Genomic DNA, 18,740 nt, shown 5'->3' on the forward strand with positions numbered 1-18,740 from the left:
CGGACTAGATGATCTGCTCAGGTCCCTTCCGACCCTAGAAACTATGAAACTATGAAACTATAGACTGACAGTTAGAACACTCTTCTAATCAGTCCTTCATGAAGATCACAAAGTCATCATCTGGAGGTGACGGATTGCCAGGGAGTCCATGATGAATGCATTTGCAAATATTGCTGCAGAATAATTTCCTTCCATTGCTGGAGCACTCCAAACAAATTACATTCTCTCTAATCACATCTCCTGTCTGTGTATGAGGAAAGATGGGCCCGTCAGCACAAACTCGGCTAGGGGCAGATGACTGAAGGGAAGCAGTGGGGGGTAGGGGCCTTGATGCAGCAGGTGGTCAAATGATGAGCTGGAAAGCAGCCTAGCAGAGAGGCAATCTTGAGATGTGGGACCCCATACTTTCTAAACCTGAGGGGCCAGACTCCCCTGTACCAAACATCGTGTAATACCATGGATAGGGAAAGGCAGGCAATTCAACATGGATTTTCAAGGACAACACAAGTTAGGGGCAAAGGGGAGTAACATATTCCTGGATGCCATTTAACCCAAAAATGGACCCCCCTTTTTTCTTGATGTTAGCTAAAGAGCTGCTTGACACAGACGGTGCAATGCAGCCTTTGTCTATAGCTTTCCCCACTCCTTACTCTTGGCCAGAACATTAGAACACCCAATGCACAGAGAGACGCCTCCAAAGAGTCCATCACAGGTATTATGCAAATGCTGGAATGGGGACACTGCAGGAAGTACTTCATTAGTAATGCATGGCCATAAAGCCAAGCTGGATGCATTCAATAATGCTGCTAGCTCTTCCAATCCATACTAAGCCTGATCATATTAATTCAAGGCTCTCTAGAACTATGGACACAACGGGACTCATTTTCAAGGTAAACCAATGATAAACAGTGACTTGTGTTTAAACATGGATAAGGTTGAACAGACCTTCTGTGTGCAAGAAGGGCATGACTGAACCATCTTTCCACAGACTCCTGACCCTCCTGCCAACTGCCTGGCCTCATCTCATCTCCCCTCATGTGGTGCTGGACTGACTTAGGGCATGGCTCTACCACCTCGTTGCCACATCTGGGCGCACTACTGTTAATGCGTGATTCACACAGCACGCACTAAATCCTGTAAATGAGGCAACATAGATGCTTAAACGTGTTTTTGGTCCTGTGCCTGGAGCCTCCTAAAGGCTCTGTCTTGGGCATGTGGATCAACACTTGCTTGTGACTGCCCTATGTCAGCTACCTTGTCTCATTTCTGGGATTTGGAATACATATAGTGGATGCAGTATGCATCACAGCAGTGATACCAGGCTTGATATAAACCATCCCTTTGGAAAGTTTTGCTTACCCTTGGCTAATTGAAGGTCTTGTCCCACCTGTCATGGAGGAAGGAGTTCATGCCATGTCCATCTTGCAGAGAACATCTCAGAAGCATCAGTCCAATGAAAGGACAGAAAATGAAAAAAACTAACCTGTGTGCAAGCAGATACAACGCTGGACGCTTCATTCACTTATGTCAGCACTAACTTTGGCCCATGAAGATACTGAGGTGAAACAGCTGGTCTTCAGTGCAACAGGATCCTGCCAACACTGCTGAGAGAGTGTTTCCAACCCCTCTATCTCTGGATTCAAAAGACTTACCAGTGAGGAAGTTCCCAAGCAAAGAAGTCCTTGCACCCATCATATGCAACTGTCACTTACCTCCTGAAGAGGGAAGTTCCCTTAAGTCTCCCACCCCATCTTCTTCAAGCACAATCAATAAGAGATCAATAACTCTGAGGGATGAAACTTACTGTAACATTCCCAAAGATTAGCCAGGTCCTAAGGTGCACTTAGTATAGGTGGTAGAAGGATAATGCTTATGGAATACAACAGTTTCCTTACTTCCAGGAAAGCAGCTGCTACATCTGTTTCTGACCATCAGCCTCCTTCTCCAGAAGCTGGTTGTAGTCCTTGCTCTCATGGTCTGTACACAGCAAGCAATAGCAGCCCTGATTGCTCCTATCAACCTGTGCACTTTCACTAGCAGCCAATGTACTCATCTCCCCACCACATTTAGAACTAGCGACTAGAATTGGGCAGATATGTCAACAAAATAGCGCTCTCCACCATTTCCATCTTATCATCTGATATTTTCTCAAATGTATTAAACAAAACTTTTTCTTTCCTTTCAAATTCTGCTTTGAAGGCCAACAGTGTTACTTAGTTGTGGCTAAGTCACTTGATATTATTCCTGCTACCTGACTGCCTTAGGATCAGGTTTCTTGTAAAACTTGTCTTCACATTCAGAATTCAGTTTTGTGCTCAACGTTCCCTGACACTCCATTCAAATCCACCATGTCTGGACATTTTCAGTAAGAAAACTTGATGTGGCAATATTCCAAGAACATTCAATCCAGGAGGACTGAACTCATGCACCCACATTCAACAGTTAATTGTTTGTGATATTAGCCTACTGTAATTGAGAAGCGTGCATGTGCATATGGAGGGAGTACAGTAGGGTGAAAAATTAGAGAGAGGGCACACATGCAACAGAGGAGGCAGGGAGAGTGTTTTGGTGGATAGGCACAAAGGGAAAAAAAACCAAACCTGAGAGTGTGTGCATGCGGGCAAGTTTTGCGTGTGGCAGGTTGCGAGCAAGAGCCATACGGATGTAGGAGTAAGGAGGCGTGCGAGTGTGAGCGACTCTCCAATTATGCTTTATTCATTGTCCTGGTCACAGCCATGGTGTTGTTGGCTCCCCACTCCCTGCTTGGTACCAACTTGCTTTTCACAGCCTCCATCCTGGCAGCTCAGAAACTCTGCCAACAGCTTGCTACTGAAGGGACAGAAAAAGGGAAAAAAAAGCAAGCCCTGTCCATGCTTCTTTTAATTAGCTCCGGGATCTGGCAATGGGAGGGGGGAGGAAGAAAAGAACCTCAAAGAAGAAGAGACAAAGTAAAGAAAAAGGCTGGTTTGAAATACGGTTCTGAGCACGCTGTGGAATGCTGAGCAGGGCCGCGGGGTGGGGGCGGGGAGCTGCTGCCTGGCATCATTGGCCTTGTTTGTTCTCCTGGAAGTCTCTGTATGTACTTCCTCCAACGTGCGCTGGTTTTATATAGGGGGCAGACCCTTGTGGGCAAGTGGGCTCACACAGAGGCTCAGGCTGAGGGGCAGGCTGCTGCCAGCTTCCTCCCCCTCGCTCCCTTGCTCAAGCGCTCTCTCTCAGCAGGACCTTCTTATCAGGTATGATAAGCAGCACTCCTGAGCGAGGCTGGCAAGCTTCCAGCTCACGTTCTGGGAGCGCGGCCGGGCGCTGCCGCTGTGTGAGCACACTTTAATAAAACTCTGATTTTTATCTGAACGTTTTATTAATCCAGGCTCAGCCGTTTGCCAAAAAAGCCAATGCACTGCGCGTGCGGACGGGGGCTCGCTTCATCTTCCAGTGCCTGTGCACCTCTCCCCCTTCTCCAGAGGCCCCTCCGCCCCACGCCAGGAGGGGCTCTAACCTGAACTCCTGAAGTCCCATCCACCTGATATACCCCTTTCTCACCCCAAGAGGCTTCTCTGCCTCACACAGAAAAGTGCCCTAACCCCTTTCCACATTCCTAAAGCCTCTGCACAGGGAGGCACTCTTTACGCGTCATCTCTAAAGGCCTCTTTGCCCTTTGTTGATCTCCACACAGGCATGGAAACCAGAAGTTCCCAAAATACAGATAATGTTATGGAGGGGCTTCCATATGAAGACGGACTAAAGAGCTTAGGCCTATTCAAATGAGAAGAGAGATGCTTGAGGGAGAGATATGATAATGGATTCAAAATACTGAATGGTTAAGATAAAGTAGATATGGATTTATCATTTATTGTCTCTCTCCATACAAGAACTAGGAGTCACAAAATTAAACTAGTAGGTAGTAAGTTTGAAACTGATCAAAGAAAGCTTTTTCACACACCGTTTAATTAAAATGTGGAACTCATTGCCACAAGATGCTGTGGAAGTTGACAGTTTAACCAGATTCAAAAAGGGACTAGACAAATACTTGGAGGAAAGGTGCATCAGGAGCCACTGAACATGGGAACTAGAGGTGCAGCCACTGAATCAAAGCTTCCTAAACCTTAAATGATAGAGGCTGCAAGTGGGAGAGGAACAGCTCGCTCTCATGGTCATACCCAGCTCATTCTACCTTTCAGCACCCGTATTCTGTCACTGTGTGACATAGAAAACTGGGCAAGATGGATCTATGGTCCAACACAGTAAATGGCAGTTCTTATGTTCTCCCTCTGACACTGTGGGGGCTTTTTAATGACCACTTCCTTTCCCAGCCTCAGCTTCCCTAACCACAAAATGCATCAAATGATTTGAAAGCTCCTCAAACCATTTTTGCAGCAATCTCCAGTCCTTAAATTACTTGGGAATTTTGTTTTGAATAACTCAACCGTCTCACAAGATGGAAACAATAAAGTTTGCCTACAGCCTAGGGAAAGTTCAGAAGATACTAATTTGTATTAGGATGTGCTCTGAAACTGAAATATTTAAACAGTTACTGTGAATGAGATAAAGTTTCAGTTGACTCGCATCACAATTTTGATGTATTTTTTGCCTTGTTTAGAGGTAGGACCTCATTTTACAAGCACCATACATACAATCCCAGTTTGAAGACTTTACAGTCTTATGGGCCTTTTATAATCATCAGACCTTCCCTCGGCATTTAATACTTAGATTCAAACAGGGATTGACTATCTAGAGCTGCAATAGTCAATACTTAATTTTGGGAGAGACATTAAGCTTCCTGCTTCAGGAGTCAAACTTATCTCTATTTGGGTGTGGGAAGATGCTTAATATTGGAGGGAAGGGAGGGAATTCTCTCATATCAACCTAAAGCAAGAATTTTCCACCTTCCTCTGCAGCATTATAGATAGAATGCTGATCTAGATGATCCTCAGGTCTGATCCATTTTTCTGATGTTGCTTGATAAGCTGCATCAGAAAGTCCTGAAGGAGGCCATGAAAGACAGTCCAACCAGGACATTTAAAAGTAGGGGGTTAAAGCCCCAGTAAATACATTGCACAGAACCATCCAATATTAGATATGTTGAGGAACAAGGTATAAACTGGACTCCAAATATTTTGCTCATGGCAGGGGAGTCACAAACCACTGTTAGAAGATCATACAAGTACCCTTATTACTAAGAAGAGCTAGATAGATCCCAGCTAGGTGGGAGGGGGTCCTTCTATAGAAAAAGATGGATGATAAATACTGTGCTGATGGCTTATGACTATAGACCTGCCACTCAGATTTCTTTATTATAAAAGAACTGCTGTTGTAAATCAAAGAGGCAACAGAAAGCACATATGGGTTCAGGTTAGATGCCAGGGTGATGGGCACTGCTGAGGGAAGCAGCTGCTCTTTCAATTGTGCTTTCAAAGCACTCATGCAATATTTGTGCAAAGCAATGTTATCCTAAACGTTTTCTAATTATTCCTCTGGATTAATGAAAACATCTTATATTATTGACGGATCTTTTGCAGCATTTATGAAATGGAGATAGGATTAAGGAGAAATAAATAAATATGTAGAGGTTGCCTAACATGTAAATAATAAATATTCAGCCATCTATTTTTTTGTGTGAGATGGTTTAAATATACAGCATTTTCAATAAATCTTTAATAACTCAGCAAATATTTATTTATTTGCTTCAGAAATTTAAGGGGATTGCAAGAAAGCTCTGTAGACTCCAGAAAGGGCAAGCAGATAGAAATGTGCACCCCTCCTAGTGCAGTGTTAAACGCCCCGTTGCTGAAAAGTCAACTTAGCTGTTTTATTGCTCCACTCCTAACCTACACAGGGGCAAAGAAAGTTGGGGGTGAACCTATAGAAAATGGGATGAGGAGCCACCCAAATTACCTCAAAAAAATTATATATACTCCCCATCAACCCACAGAATGCAACACCCATGACCAACTACTTACCCCAGACATGGCATGACTCAAAATTACACTAACAGTCATATTCTAGAGGCCTCCCACATCAAAGACTGCACCCCTTTAACATTCTCTCCCCAGGTTGGTGCACAGACAAGTCCACACCCTCTCCTCCACATATTCACACTTCATACACTGCAGTACTTAAGCTACAAATGGAAGTGGGTAAAACTTCTTTTTAAAGCAGAGAAAGTGTTGAAGGTTGAGTGGTGCCAAAGCTTTTCAGGAACATGCATCAATTCTACCTAGTTGTCAGTTTACTTATTTATTTAATTCTGAAAAAAAAATAAAACGTCCACTTTTGAGTTTTTATTTTAACTACATATTTCCTTGTTGGTTTCATTCATGAGATTTGTTGCAAGGGTTTCCTTTATTTTTTTAAAATTAGAACTTTGAAGTCAAAATAAAAATGTTGGTCAGCCCAAAACTTCAAATTCCATTTGTTTTGAAAGTGACTGGTTTGCTATCAAACTGAAATGGATTTTCTAAAGTAACCAATGACTGTAAAAAGCCACTGTCCATGTGAATTCATACCTTCACTATCCCATTATATATACAAAACTCACACTCATGGCCACCTGCACACATGCAGACAAATCAGCACAACCCTGTGTTCCCTGCATTTGTTCCCCACAACACAGGAAGCACAGAAAATGTAGGGAAACAAGATGCCAGAAGCATCACACTTCCTATAGCACAGCCATGGGTAACTCAGACTGATCTCAAACCTTCAGTTTCCTACCAACCTTCCATATTGCATGGACCAAAAGAAACATTTAACATTTAACCAGAATTTGACACTTTTGCCTCCAAGCAGGCCAACAAATCACCTCACCCGCTTTCCCTTCTGCTACAAAAGCATGCAGATCACAGATATTGACCTTCCTCTTTGTCAAGAGCTCTGGAAAAGGCTACTTCTTCTCCTGTGCCATTTTCTTTGTTCTTTAAATGAGGCACAATGTCTTCCCTTGGGCTATCAGCCTGGGAGCACCACCCTACCTCCATTATATGGGAGGCTGTGGGTAGACCAGGTAAGACATCTTGCTACCCCTCCAGGAGTTTGAGTTCACACTCCATTCTGGACTCACACTGAAGGCTATTCCCTGTTAACCTAGATGTAAAAGTGGGAAGGGAGGTGCTCATTCACATCAAGAAGTTAAAGATGGACAGATATGATGCTGGCTGCATCATTCCTTCATGTGCTGTAGGACAAAGAAGTTGAGTGTGTTTTACACTCCACAAAGATAGAAGATTGGGTTTGGGAGAACCTACATGTTTTACTTCCAGGGGGGATCCATGGATTTTCTTTTCCCATATTTTGACTGTTGGGAATTGGAGGTGGGAAGTTGGGAAGCGGGTCCCTAGCAACTTGCCCTACTTTCCATAGAGCTCTCTGGATTCCTACAGCCATGCAGAGCAAGAAGGGATGTGGCTTGCACATAGGATCCGGCACCCTCGAAGCCCAATGAAAACAACAGTAACTAAGGGTATTCAACTTCTCAAAGGGCATCAGGCCACCAGGAGTTATAAATTTAGACTGGTAGCTGAGGAGACCCAACTATACTACTGCTAACTGTGCCTTGAGGCACACTGATGTGGTATCCATCATGACCCAAAATAAAATCACGGCACGGGGGAGATGTGCCTTCCTCAAATATGTGTCTGCGCAGCAAACTTGCCAAGACAATGGCTTTTTCAGAATTGCTTGATATTAGGCTAAGAAAAGCATTAAAATTAAATGCCCAAAACATAGTTAACACATTTAGTTTTAATGGGATAGGATGGTCATTGCATGTTAAATAAATACTGACTGTAAAAAGCAAGCAGAGTCACTGAGTTTTTAACAGCCATGCAGTAAATAACTGTTTATGTGTCTATTACATGGATTTGGAAACCTCAGCAAATATGCTTTTAATAATCAATTGATACTTAACATATATCTGTCTGATTAAATCAAAGGAGATGGATGTAGCTGCAGTAATTGCTGCACATTGTTACAATGGCATTGAATTAGGGAAACACATTTATTGAGGCTGGGGGGAAAAAAACAAAAACTCTGAGAGAGATACATATCTTCCTTCCTGTCTCCTTACTGCAGTACCTTGGGCTGTCATTTCATTGATCTCCTAAGACAAGGAACGTTCAGCCTGGTCAATACTTGGATGGGAAAGCATAAGGGAAACTCGGAGTACTAAGGTCAATGGTGTTAGCGATTCAGTAGAGGGTGCTCTTTCTCCTTACGCAGTGTTGAACTGATGCCTGACATGGTATTAAGGTATTCATAGATTCAGTCTATTTTCATGGGGGAGCTGGATCCACAGGATGTATAAAGTGCTGACAAAAGTGACATATGTCATGAGATCAGCTGTGCCCTGACAGAAGTGCATAGTTGCAGAGTGCTTTAAAAGTGCCCAATTGCACAACAAATTAACCCTCATGTAATGAGGGTTCAGATGAAGATGCTCAAAAACAGAGCACCTCCATGACCTGATTTGGGCTGGCGCTTCCAGTCTGATTGGGGCTGTGCTGATGCAGCCCAGCGCCATCCCTGGTGCTGTCTGCAGGATGGAAGGGGGGAGAAAGGAAGGGAGGGAGCTCTGAGCTGGGGTTTGCCTAGCCTGCACTGGAGGAGGAGCAGGGACTGGAGACCCTGGGCTCCAATATACCTACCCACCCCACCTCCAGTGAAGGCTGGGCAAACCCTAGCCTGGAGCTCCTTCTTCCTGCCTTCTCCCCCCTCCCATCCTGAAGACAGTACCGGAGCTGGGGGGGCTGGGAGGGGAGCCTAGGGGAGAGAGGCTGCAGGCACATAGCTCCTCTGGGATTGTCTCCAAAGTGAAGCTCAATCCCCCACCGCCCCAACCCAACAGCCTGTTGGGTTGGGGGGAGGGTCGCTGTAACTCATGGCATTTTCTGCAAAACACCATGAGTTACAGCAGAGAGCTGTATGTCTGTCAGTGCTCACAGTTACTGAAGAACCCCACGGCACTTTTTACAAGAGGATTAAGCTAAGGGTCTAACCACACTAAAACTAACCACACCCAATGGCATTCCACCTAAATATTTAGTTATAAATTGAAGACTGACATTCACAGAACAAGCTTTTTGGTAACTTTGGTTCCAGTCTAGCTTTGGACTGGCAAAATACCAAGACGGTTCATCTGCTTCCTTCACCATGACTCTGCTTAGTATAACTTAGAAAGAACTGAAGATTTGGCTCCAGGTCTAATTTAAGGCTTATTTTCTGGGGCAAAACATATGCCTGCCCAATAGTGGCTGGAATGAGACTACATATTTAAAGCCAAGAAAATATATTCATGGCATAATGTTTATTTTTTAAGCTATTGTGGGTTCACAATGTATAAATTGCTATCCATACTGAAGATGATGAGCCAGATTGTCTAATTGTGTAAACTCTTGTAGTTCTATTGAAGTGAATAGAAAAGTATACTTGGGACCTGTTCTCTGTCTGGTCCAGAGTGATAAACTGCAATGGCAGAGAATCAAACAGGCTTCCACAAAGTTTCAGTGCCAACTTTACCTCATGCACCTGCCAGTAACTCTGTGCACTGTGTGGCTCTCTGCACCATAAAGAGACACGCTGAATATGTCTATTCTGTCAACTTATTCTAAACCTAGGATCGCTCTATAACTCAAATACACTAGTCATCCACATTACAAAACTCCTCACTCATCCATAGTAGCAGTCCAGCATGACCCCAAGTAGTTCTCCTGCGCACTAGGGCCTGAAGTTACATTTCCCCCAGGGTACCCTCACCCTTCTGCAGGATATTCAGTACAAAAATATGATACAGAGCAATGGTTTCCAAATCATCTGGTTCTGTGGGCCAGATCCAGTGCACAGGACTGGTCTGCAGGCTGGATCTGGCACACAGGGCTGCATCATCTGGCCTATGGAACGGGAATTTTGGCAGCAGCAGTGTTAATTGCAGCAATTAGTAAAAGCACAGCAGCTGCTGCTCCTCTCACCACCAAGTTTCTGGCACCACAGCCCAAATGATGCAGCTCTGCCTTCTGGATCCAGCCCACAGAGTCCCCAGAGATCCAGAAATTTGGTGGTAAGACAGCGTAGAATGAATTGCTGCACTTCCATGACCTGTCGCAATTAATGGCATCTTGCTTGCTAGCTACCAAATGTTTGGACCTGTGGGGGCTCCTACAGGCTGGATGCACAGGTCTGCACCTACAGGCTGGATGACACAGGTCTGCAAGCTGGATCTAACCCACAGGCCATATCAGGGTCACCCTGAAGTAGAGGGTAGCACAGGAAGTCTACCAATGACAATCCCATTACTCCCTATGCCTGACTTCTGGCCCTTCTATATCCCACTTCTCCCCAGTGCTCATGACTAGAGCCAAGGTCAGGAGGACAGACAACGTAATTGGCAGACTATTTGCTACAAAGGCACCATTTGAGGGATAGGACCAAGAAGCTTCTTCATATGAAACCCTTCTAAAAAAGTAGTCTGCCCACTATTTGTCTCTCCTTCTGGATAAGGTACATGGGAAGGGACAGCAGCACAGGTGGCCCAGATTACTGAGGGCAACCTTCAAGTCTTACTCACATGTCCACAGTGATTGAATAATATTCTTCAAACAATTGAATAAAAAAAAAAAAAAGAGGGAGGGCTCCAAAAGCTCAGGGATTCAGGTCTGATAAGCATCTATAAAGATTAGAAGCTTATGTCATATTCTCTAACCCTCTGTGCCCAGGTGATCCAGCAAGGCCAGGGTTTCCCAGAGGATTTCCAGTAATCCCTGCTTCTGGTCTCACTGGAAATGCACTTATAGAACAACCTCTCCTTCAGGCCTGGAGGAAATGAAGTGGCACCAGAGGTCACAAGAATCAACAAAAATGTAAAACTGGAGGGTGGGTTGATAATGCTTTTAAGCTGGGAAAGCAATTTGCTGCATCCACATTGGTGACAGTGAACCTGAGGAACCAGACAGACTGATTTTAAAAACAGCCCTGCAATAAAATGGAGCTAAAAGGCTAGCAGATTTTGAACCAATCCAAGTGAAAGCGCACGTCCATCTATGAAGTTCACACTGCAGAGAGTCAAATATCGTGACTGGAGTTTTAAAGAGGGATGGAAAATGTCATGCCTATTAATAACATTCATAGATCATAGCAATAATAATGATTCTTTGCACTCCTGGAGCACCTTCCATCCAGAGGTTTCAAATCACTTTACAAAAGATGGTTAAGTATTACTATTCCCATGATACTGCTGGCGAAGAGGGAGCAAAGAGGTCCAGAGTCACACAAAGCCTCATTGGCAGAGCTGGGCAGAATACCCAAGAGTCCTGACTCCCAGTTCTGTGCTCTAACAACAGGACCTAGCTGCTTTGCTCTTGATTGGCAAGCTAGGATAATAAGGCCATCAGATTCCTGGCTTCACAACCTAAGTGGATTCAAATGATTACTCTACTCCCTTACCCTCCAAAGTGCACATGTGGACAAGGGAATTATGGCATTTTCTTCACTTTTCTCTAAAGTGTTAGGTCAAAGATACAGGCAGGAAGCAGGCCTCTTCCTCATCCTGTTACCACTGATAGAGCTACGTGCTGTATAAAGACTGGTGAGTCAGGCCCCAAAATAGGTTTCCTTGGCCTTTTGAGTAAAGATGGTGGGTGAAGTCCCAACATGTCACCAATAATGAGATCACAAGGGGACATCAATAAGGTTCCATGTCACAGTTGCAGCAGTCTGTGTATGTGTGTGTGTGCGTGCATGTGTGTGTGTGTGTGTGTGGGGGGGGTGATCTTTGCAGTATAGCTGCGCTGCCAGTCACACACATCTACACATCAGTGGTGTGCATGTGTGGAAAGGAAGAGGGCAGGCAAGGGGGAAAGGAAAAGGGAGGGATGTGAAAAAGAGAACCCTCACTTTGCCTTCTCTCACCACTCTACAAGAAGTCCTCATGCACCCTACAGAGCTCAAGCATCATCTTCTGCATCCCACTATTCAACCCAGAGCAGGCTTGGCACTGACATTCCACCCTCCCTGCAACCACAAGTAAGTCCATGAAGGAGCCGTAGGAGATGCTCTGTGTTTTATTTTATTTTTACAACTTCTTATTTATGAAAATGCTTGAGGAGCCTGGATGCAGATCAACTTCCCCTGTTCAATATTTATTAGAGCTTTGCCTGCCTCTTTGAAATGGGGACCTGCAGGTGCTTTGATTAATGGCTTGAAAAAGAATCGTATAGTTTCCCTGTCACCCCAGTAAGCGCTCTCTGTGTCTTGTGCTGAGAGGCTATTTTACAATATCACTTCCCTCAGTGAATCTCTGTAGATGGCTGGATGCCTCCTATGACAGCACTGTGCTCAGAAGAGTGGGGCGGCAGTGTTTTATTCTATGGCTGGAGGTGGAAGTATGCCATGATGCTAAGCCAAAGAGAACAGGCCTTCCCCCAGTGGTAAAAAAGTGCACAGACCTGAAATACTGTCTAGAAGCAACAGCAGATGGGAGAAAAATATTTTGCTCTTTCTGCCCTGAATGCAGCCAAGAGAAGAAGGCTTTTTGATCTGTGACATGACTGTTCTTTGGGGTGTAGCCTGCTCCCTGGATCTGCTCTCTGCTGGGATGCTCCAAAATTCATTGCAGAAATGTACCCTAAACCAACTATAATCACCACTAGGAAAAAAGCAAAGGATTCTGGTGAGGATCTGAGGTGGGGGTGTTTGGAACTGGCCAATCAAGGGGCCTGCCAACAGGAACAAAGTTTAAAAGCAGGGCAGTAGCGTAACATGGAGTGGGCAAGCAGGGCATATATCCCAGATATGAGTACCACTTAAGGAGAGAGGCTCCAGGAAGATGGACAAGGGGTGGGGAGGGGAGCTGGGAGAAGGGGAAAGTCCGCCTCATCTTAGGGCTATTGCTTGCCTCTTTGACATATACTGCCTTTGCTGGCAATGTGTATCTTGGAACACAAGGCATTCTGGGAAACAGTTTTGTAGAGCAGCAGTGCAACTTACTGCTGCTGGGACTGCCCCCAGTTTTTTTGCTTACAAATGTGGCAGGTTGTTTTTGCCCTCTAGACATGGGCTGTAGTGACCAAACAAAAAGGATGAAGTTCCCTCCCCCCCCAGCAGCAGTAAACTTCACTGCCAGTTTAGAAAACTATAACTCCCAGAATGCCTTGCAGTCTATGATATTCCAAGGCCTAGGATGTCCGGTCTGTTCCTGTACCTTCAACTAGAGAAGGTAAGAGAAACAGGGCAGGGAAGAGAGGCGGGAAGAGACAGCTGCCCAGGGTGCATTCTTCCATGCTACGCTTCCAAATGGGAAGCAGCAAAAGAAAGAATGAATGCCAGGGTACTGCTACATCCATGTGTTCCTAAATCATGATTGACGAAATGCAAACCCATAAGGTTTTATGAATGGGGTTTGAATTCTTTACTTTCTGGCTTCTGAGGGTCTCTCTTCTACTCAATCCACATTTTCAAGCTTCTTTCAGTCGTGAAGACCACAGATTTCCTGTTTTTCATGAAAGCTGAGTAACATGTAATCATATGACTCCAGCAGCCAGGACTTTAATGACAAACAATCAGCTATCACATCTCATGATAAAATCTGGCAAAACTGAGGGTAGCACAGCTGTTCAAAACCAGCAGATGCTATTTCCCCCACTCTCAAATGCGTGGGTTCATTTAAGCCTAATAGCCCCAAAAATGTAACTAAAAATTTCCGCTAAATGATCTTCTTCCCCTGCCAATATGCACAAGCTGTAGTGTGAAACCTTCATAACACACAGGGTGACATTCATCTTCCCATGAACAGACAGGAAGGGCCAGGGTTTCTTAGCAACATGGGGATGAACAGATCCAGGATCTCACAGAGGATGCGAGACCAGCGACCTGTGCTGCATGTTTGGTTGAACCCCCAGCTCCCATCCTCATGCACACCAGGGTGGGCAGACCATGGTGCAGGAGCAGCAGCTGGGGACTCTTTAAGCCCCATAAGCAGGTAAAACTCTTCTCTCGCCCACCTGCCACTGCTGCTGCTGCTGTCCCCAGCTGACCTGGGGGCAGAGGTGGGAGGCTCTAGAGCCACTCTTGCCCAACTCCAGCCAGGATCAGCCAGAGACAGCAATAGTGGTGGTAGCAGCTAAGTTTCTTTACACTGCACCTGCTCCCAGACTGGCAGTGAAAACCCTGGGGGGTGGGAACCAGGCAGGAGGAAGGACCTGCTCACTGCTGCTGCCACTGTCCCTTGCTAAGCCCTCCTGGAGTGCGCAGGAGTGGTTCTGGAGCTCCCCCTCCCCACCCCACATACAGCCAGAGACTGCAGCAGCAGCTGGCAAGAGCAGAGTGGAGAGATGGGAAGGGGTCATGCTGCTGAGTATGGAGGGGAAGGCAAGGAGGATTCTTATTTGCTTCAGGGACTTGTGGCATGGTTGACTGAAAGGAGCAGGAGGTGTATCTGCACTACTGCACCCCCTCTAGATCCACTCTGGGAAATGGACACATGTAAAAAGTCCAGCTCCAAGTCCATCTTCAAGGCCACATCGCTTCAGAGACTTGGTTCATGCTCATTTCTAATACTGTACTTTAAGCCCCCTTCTCAGCTAAGGCATCATTTGGCTTCCACATTAAGAATACAGCACTGACAGAAGATGAAACAGCTTCCAGCACTAGTGTTTCAGGGGGCCCATACAGACTGCAGTGTCTGCTCCACTGAATGTATAACTCTAAGCCACCATCCTAAGAGCAAGGAGCCGAGGTATTGCCAGCATAGATGAGCACAAGATTTCATCCAGTAGAGGGCAGATGCGTGCACATATGCAGCCAGGCAGGGCGAAACACAAATGCCAGTAGACCAGCAGCCAGCTCATCTAACCTCATCTGGTGTAGAATTGTTCCCTGGGATCTGTTCAGTTCTTTAATCCTGCAAATTGTGTTCTCTTATCTTTACATTTTGAGTAATAACTTTTTGTTCTTGGGGAAATGAATTATTTAACACAGACTTGAACGAGAGTACGCAGAAGTCAGATAATACAAGGTTTTTTTTTCCCACACAATACCACAATGCACCTCAAAGCACCTACTTGCCCTTTTCTCCAGTCCTCATCTCCCTCCACAGCTCTCCCAGTTCCCCTCACTCCTTCCCTGCAGTCCTCTCTGATGTTCCAGTCTTGGGTTCCCCATACAGCTCTGCCAGTGCTCTATAATCCTGCCTTGTAGAATGCTTCACTTTTCTAGTCTGTAGACCTCCCCTGAAGAGACCTCCAGTGTGCTGCACAGTTGGTGATATAAAAAACAGCCCTCAGTGACTAAGTTACCATCGCACAACCTTTTCAAATCCAACTTCCATAAGAATGTGCTCAGCGGCATGGAAAAACAAGTATTCCTACCTACCTACTGCACTTACAGGGACTCAACTAAGCCTTCTGCAAGCCATCATGATCCTCCCCTGGTCTGGAGAAGTGGTGAGCACTTGTAATCCAAATTCCCTTTAAGGCACCCCCATAGCTGCTGAGAATCAAGCCCTAATTACCTTGCGTTGACTATGCCATTGAAGGAGGCAGTATGCTAGGATTGTGAATGCTAGAATTTTTATCAAGCTGGCAGTCTCCCCCAGCTCTGGTGAAATGAAAAAGCCCTGCCTTCCAGCCCCTTTTCCCCACTCATATCTCTGCCCACTCTTATGTATTCAGGTTGGACTAGTGCAAACGTTTGGAGGAATTTATTTCCTTTTATGCACCTCTCCCTCCCAGACAAAACACTACTGCCTGTTTTTCCAAGTTGGATTCACAAGAAAAATCTTAAAGTTTAAGGCACTTGGCATAAATAAACATGGAATGGGAATGTGAGAGGTTGGATATAGGCTGGGGAAACAATAGTGCATAACAAACAGTAAGTTCTGCTCTGCCTCTGGCATTTCCCAACTACATCAATAATTATATAACAGCCGTTGATGTCTCAGCTCCTGATCAATACTAACCATGGCATCTGCCTTGTTCCACAATGGGCTCTTGACCACGATACTCTTTGGTGTCCACATTGTCCATGGCTGGCATCGATTTCTGCGTTGTGTGTTGTTAGCACACACTGATTGCAGAGTCAAGGGCTAGGAACATGGCAAGCACATGATGCTTGCTGAATACTGAAGGAGCGGGTATCACTATCTACTCAGTTACAGGTGGAGAAGGTTTGTTCTGATGCCCTGCAGAGGATGCAACCCCAGGCAACATTTTCCTTAAGCAAGCGATAGAGGAGAGAGACGAGAAAAACTCATGCTGCCAACTGGTTCTCACAGGGGCCACCCTGCTGTTGATCACCAAAACATGGATGTCCCTTTTCATTCTTTATATCAGCAGTGCTTGGGGTGGGGTTAAGTGCTGTGAGGCTGGAAACATTGTCAATCTTCATAACATGGTCGTATGGTCACAGTGGGATGGATATTATTCTGCTTATGAGACTTTTAAATGTAACATTAATCTATCTGGATGGAATCCATGGAAAACCAAAAGGCAGGTGGTTCCCCCTCTAGCTCCTGATCCTCATTTTTGTGACTTAGCCTATGATGGATATAAATTTGATGTGCAATAGTTTTCCAGGGTCATGAGTGGGGTAGGATAGGGTTGTACTTAGACACTTAAGTAACACTTAGGCACCTCATAGATGGAAAAAGATCCAGCACACTCTATAAGCCAGTAATGCCTTACGAGTGCCATACACATAAATCCCAATCTTTTGGGTAGGGCTGGGAACCACTTTGCTTTCCCTCCACCAGACATTCTGGTCTTAAATGCTCGATCATTGACAAGTGGCACTAGAAGAAGGGGTGGAAAAAATGAATCAGATGACAAAAACGACTGAAAAACACCAACCAAAATTTGTCTCCTGTTAGCTGCCCTGGGATTATTGCAAAGAGCAGGCCACTGCTACATATTTCCAGCCATTAATGCCGTTATTTAAATACTAGTCTGAGAGAAGCAGCAAGAGCTGCAGCTGACCCATGCGACTCCCCACCAATGGCAATTACCTTTAAAAGCTTCCCAAGTCAAATTTAATTAAACAGAGAGAGACATCTGGAGGCAGAATGGATGGCTTTCCTTCCTGGAACGTGGGGGGCTGCTGCATTGAATTGACCAAGAAAAACAAGCAGAAGGCGTGTGTGGTGTTTCCTCTGTGTAGTTTTGCAACGGAGGGATTAGCTCCAAATGTATTTTCTTATCTTATTAGATTGCAAGCTGTCTGTTGCTGGGCTCTGTCTCATATTTGTTAGCAAATGTCCTTATATTGCTATGTAAAATGTCAAGTCATAATTGAGTCCTGTCCTTGGTTCTTTCCTTCAGACACAGCCTTCACTGAAGCCAATGGGAATGTTGATTGATTGCCTACTGTAGTAAAATCAGAGAAAAGGACTTTCCACCATAAGGACAGCACTCATGACTTCTAGACCTTCTACCTGAAAATGCAACTAACCAGAAAACTCAGAGTGATGAGAATAACCCTGAAAAAAAACAACTTCAAGAACAACCACCATGACTTAAGTCACTAAAAACCTAAACATCCAGAGCAAAAAGCCTATTCCAAGCAAGATGTGAACCTCAAAACAGAATCACAGAATCTGACAAAAATAGGGCTAGAAGGGGCCTCTGGAGGTCATCTAGTCCAAACTCGTGCCCGAAGCAGAATCATCCCTATCCAATCATAGAAAGTTAGGGTTAGAAGAGACCTCAAGAAGTCATCTAGTCCAACCCCCTGCTCAAAGCAGGACCAGCCACAACTAGATTATCCCAGCCAAAGCTTTGTCTATTCAGGTTGTGAAAACCCCCAAGGATGAAGCTTCCACCACCTCTCTGGGTAACCTGTTCCTGTGTTTTACTACCCTCCTAGTGAGAAAATTCTTCCTAATATCTAACTTAAACTTCCCTTGCTGCAACTTGAGACCATTGCTCCTTGTTTTGTCATCTGCCACCACTGAGAACAGTCTAGCTCCATCCTCTTTTGAATGCCTCTTCAGGCAGTTGAAGACTGCTGTTAAGTCTCCTCTTCTCTAGACTAAATAAACCCAGTTCTGTCAGTCTTTCCTCGTAAGTCCGGTACCCCAGTGCCCTCACCATTTTTGTCACCCTCCGCTGGACTCTCTCCAATTTGTCCACATCATTTTTGTATGAGGGGCCCAAAACTGAACACAGTACTCTGGATGTGGCCTCACCAGTGCTGAATAGAGGTGAATAATCACTTCCTTTGACCTACTGGCAACACACCTACCAATGCACCCCAGTTTGCTGTTACCTTTCTTCACAACAAGGGCACACTGCTGGCTTATATCCAATAGGGCAGCGCAAAGCTTCGGGTGCTGATTCGATTTGGAGGAGATTCAGCCCAATTCAGTGGCCAAATCTCCAAATCTGAATTGAATCAGGGGACCAATAAAAAGGTCTGACATGATTCAAAGCTCTCTGAATTGATTCGGAAAAGATTCAGAGAGCTTCGATGATTAGGGCAGTCCGCGCCCACTGCAGCAGGGAGCTGGAGCTAGACTCTGAGCTGGTAAGTGGGGGGGGGGGAGGATAATGGGGGGATCCCTGCAAGGTTCCATCCTCCGCCCGCTCCCCCAGCCCTGGCAATGGCTGGCCCACCTGCCCCAGCTCCCAGCACTTGGGGGGAAAAAAATCCCCAACTCACCGGGTGCTGCCAGGCAGGGGGCAATCCACGCTGCCCCCACCACATGGGGGGCTCTGCCATGAGCCCCCCACCCCCCTCACTCCCCCAGGCTCCCCCCTGGC

The sequence above is a fragment of the Gavialis gangeticus genome, unplaced genomic scaffold (assembly GCF_001723915.1).
Source record: "Gavialis gangeticus isolate Ggan-Ray unplaced genomic scaffold, GavGan_comp1, whole genome shotgun sequence".
Taxonomy (NCBI): domain Eukaryota; kingdom Metazoa; phylum Chordata; order Crocodylia; family Gavialidae; genus Gavialis; species Gavialis gangeticus.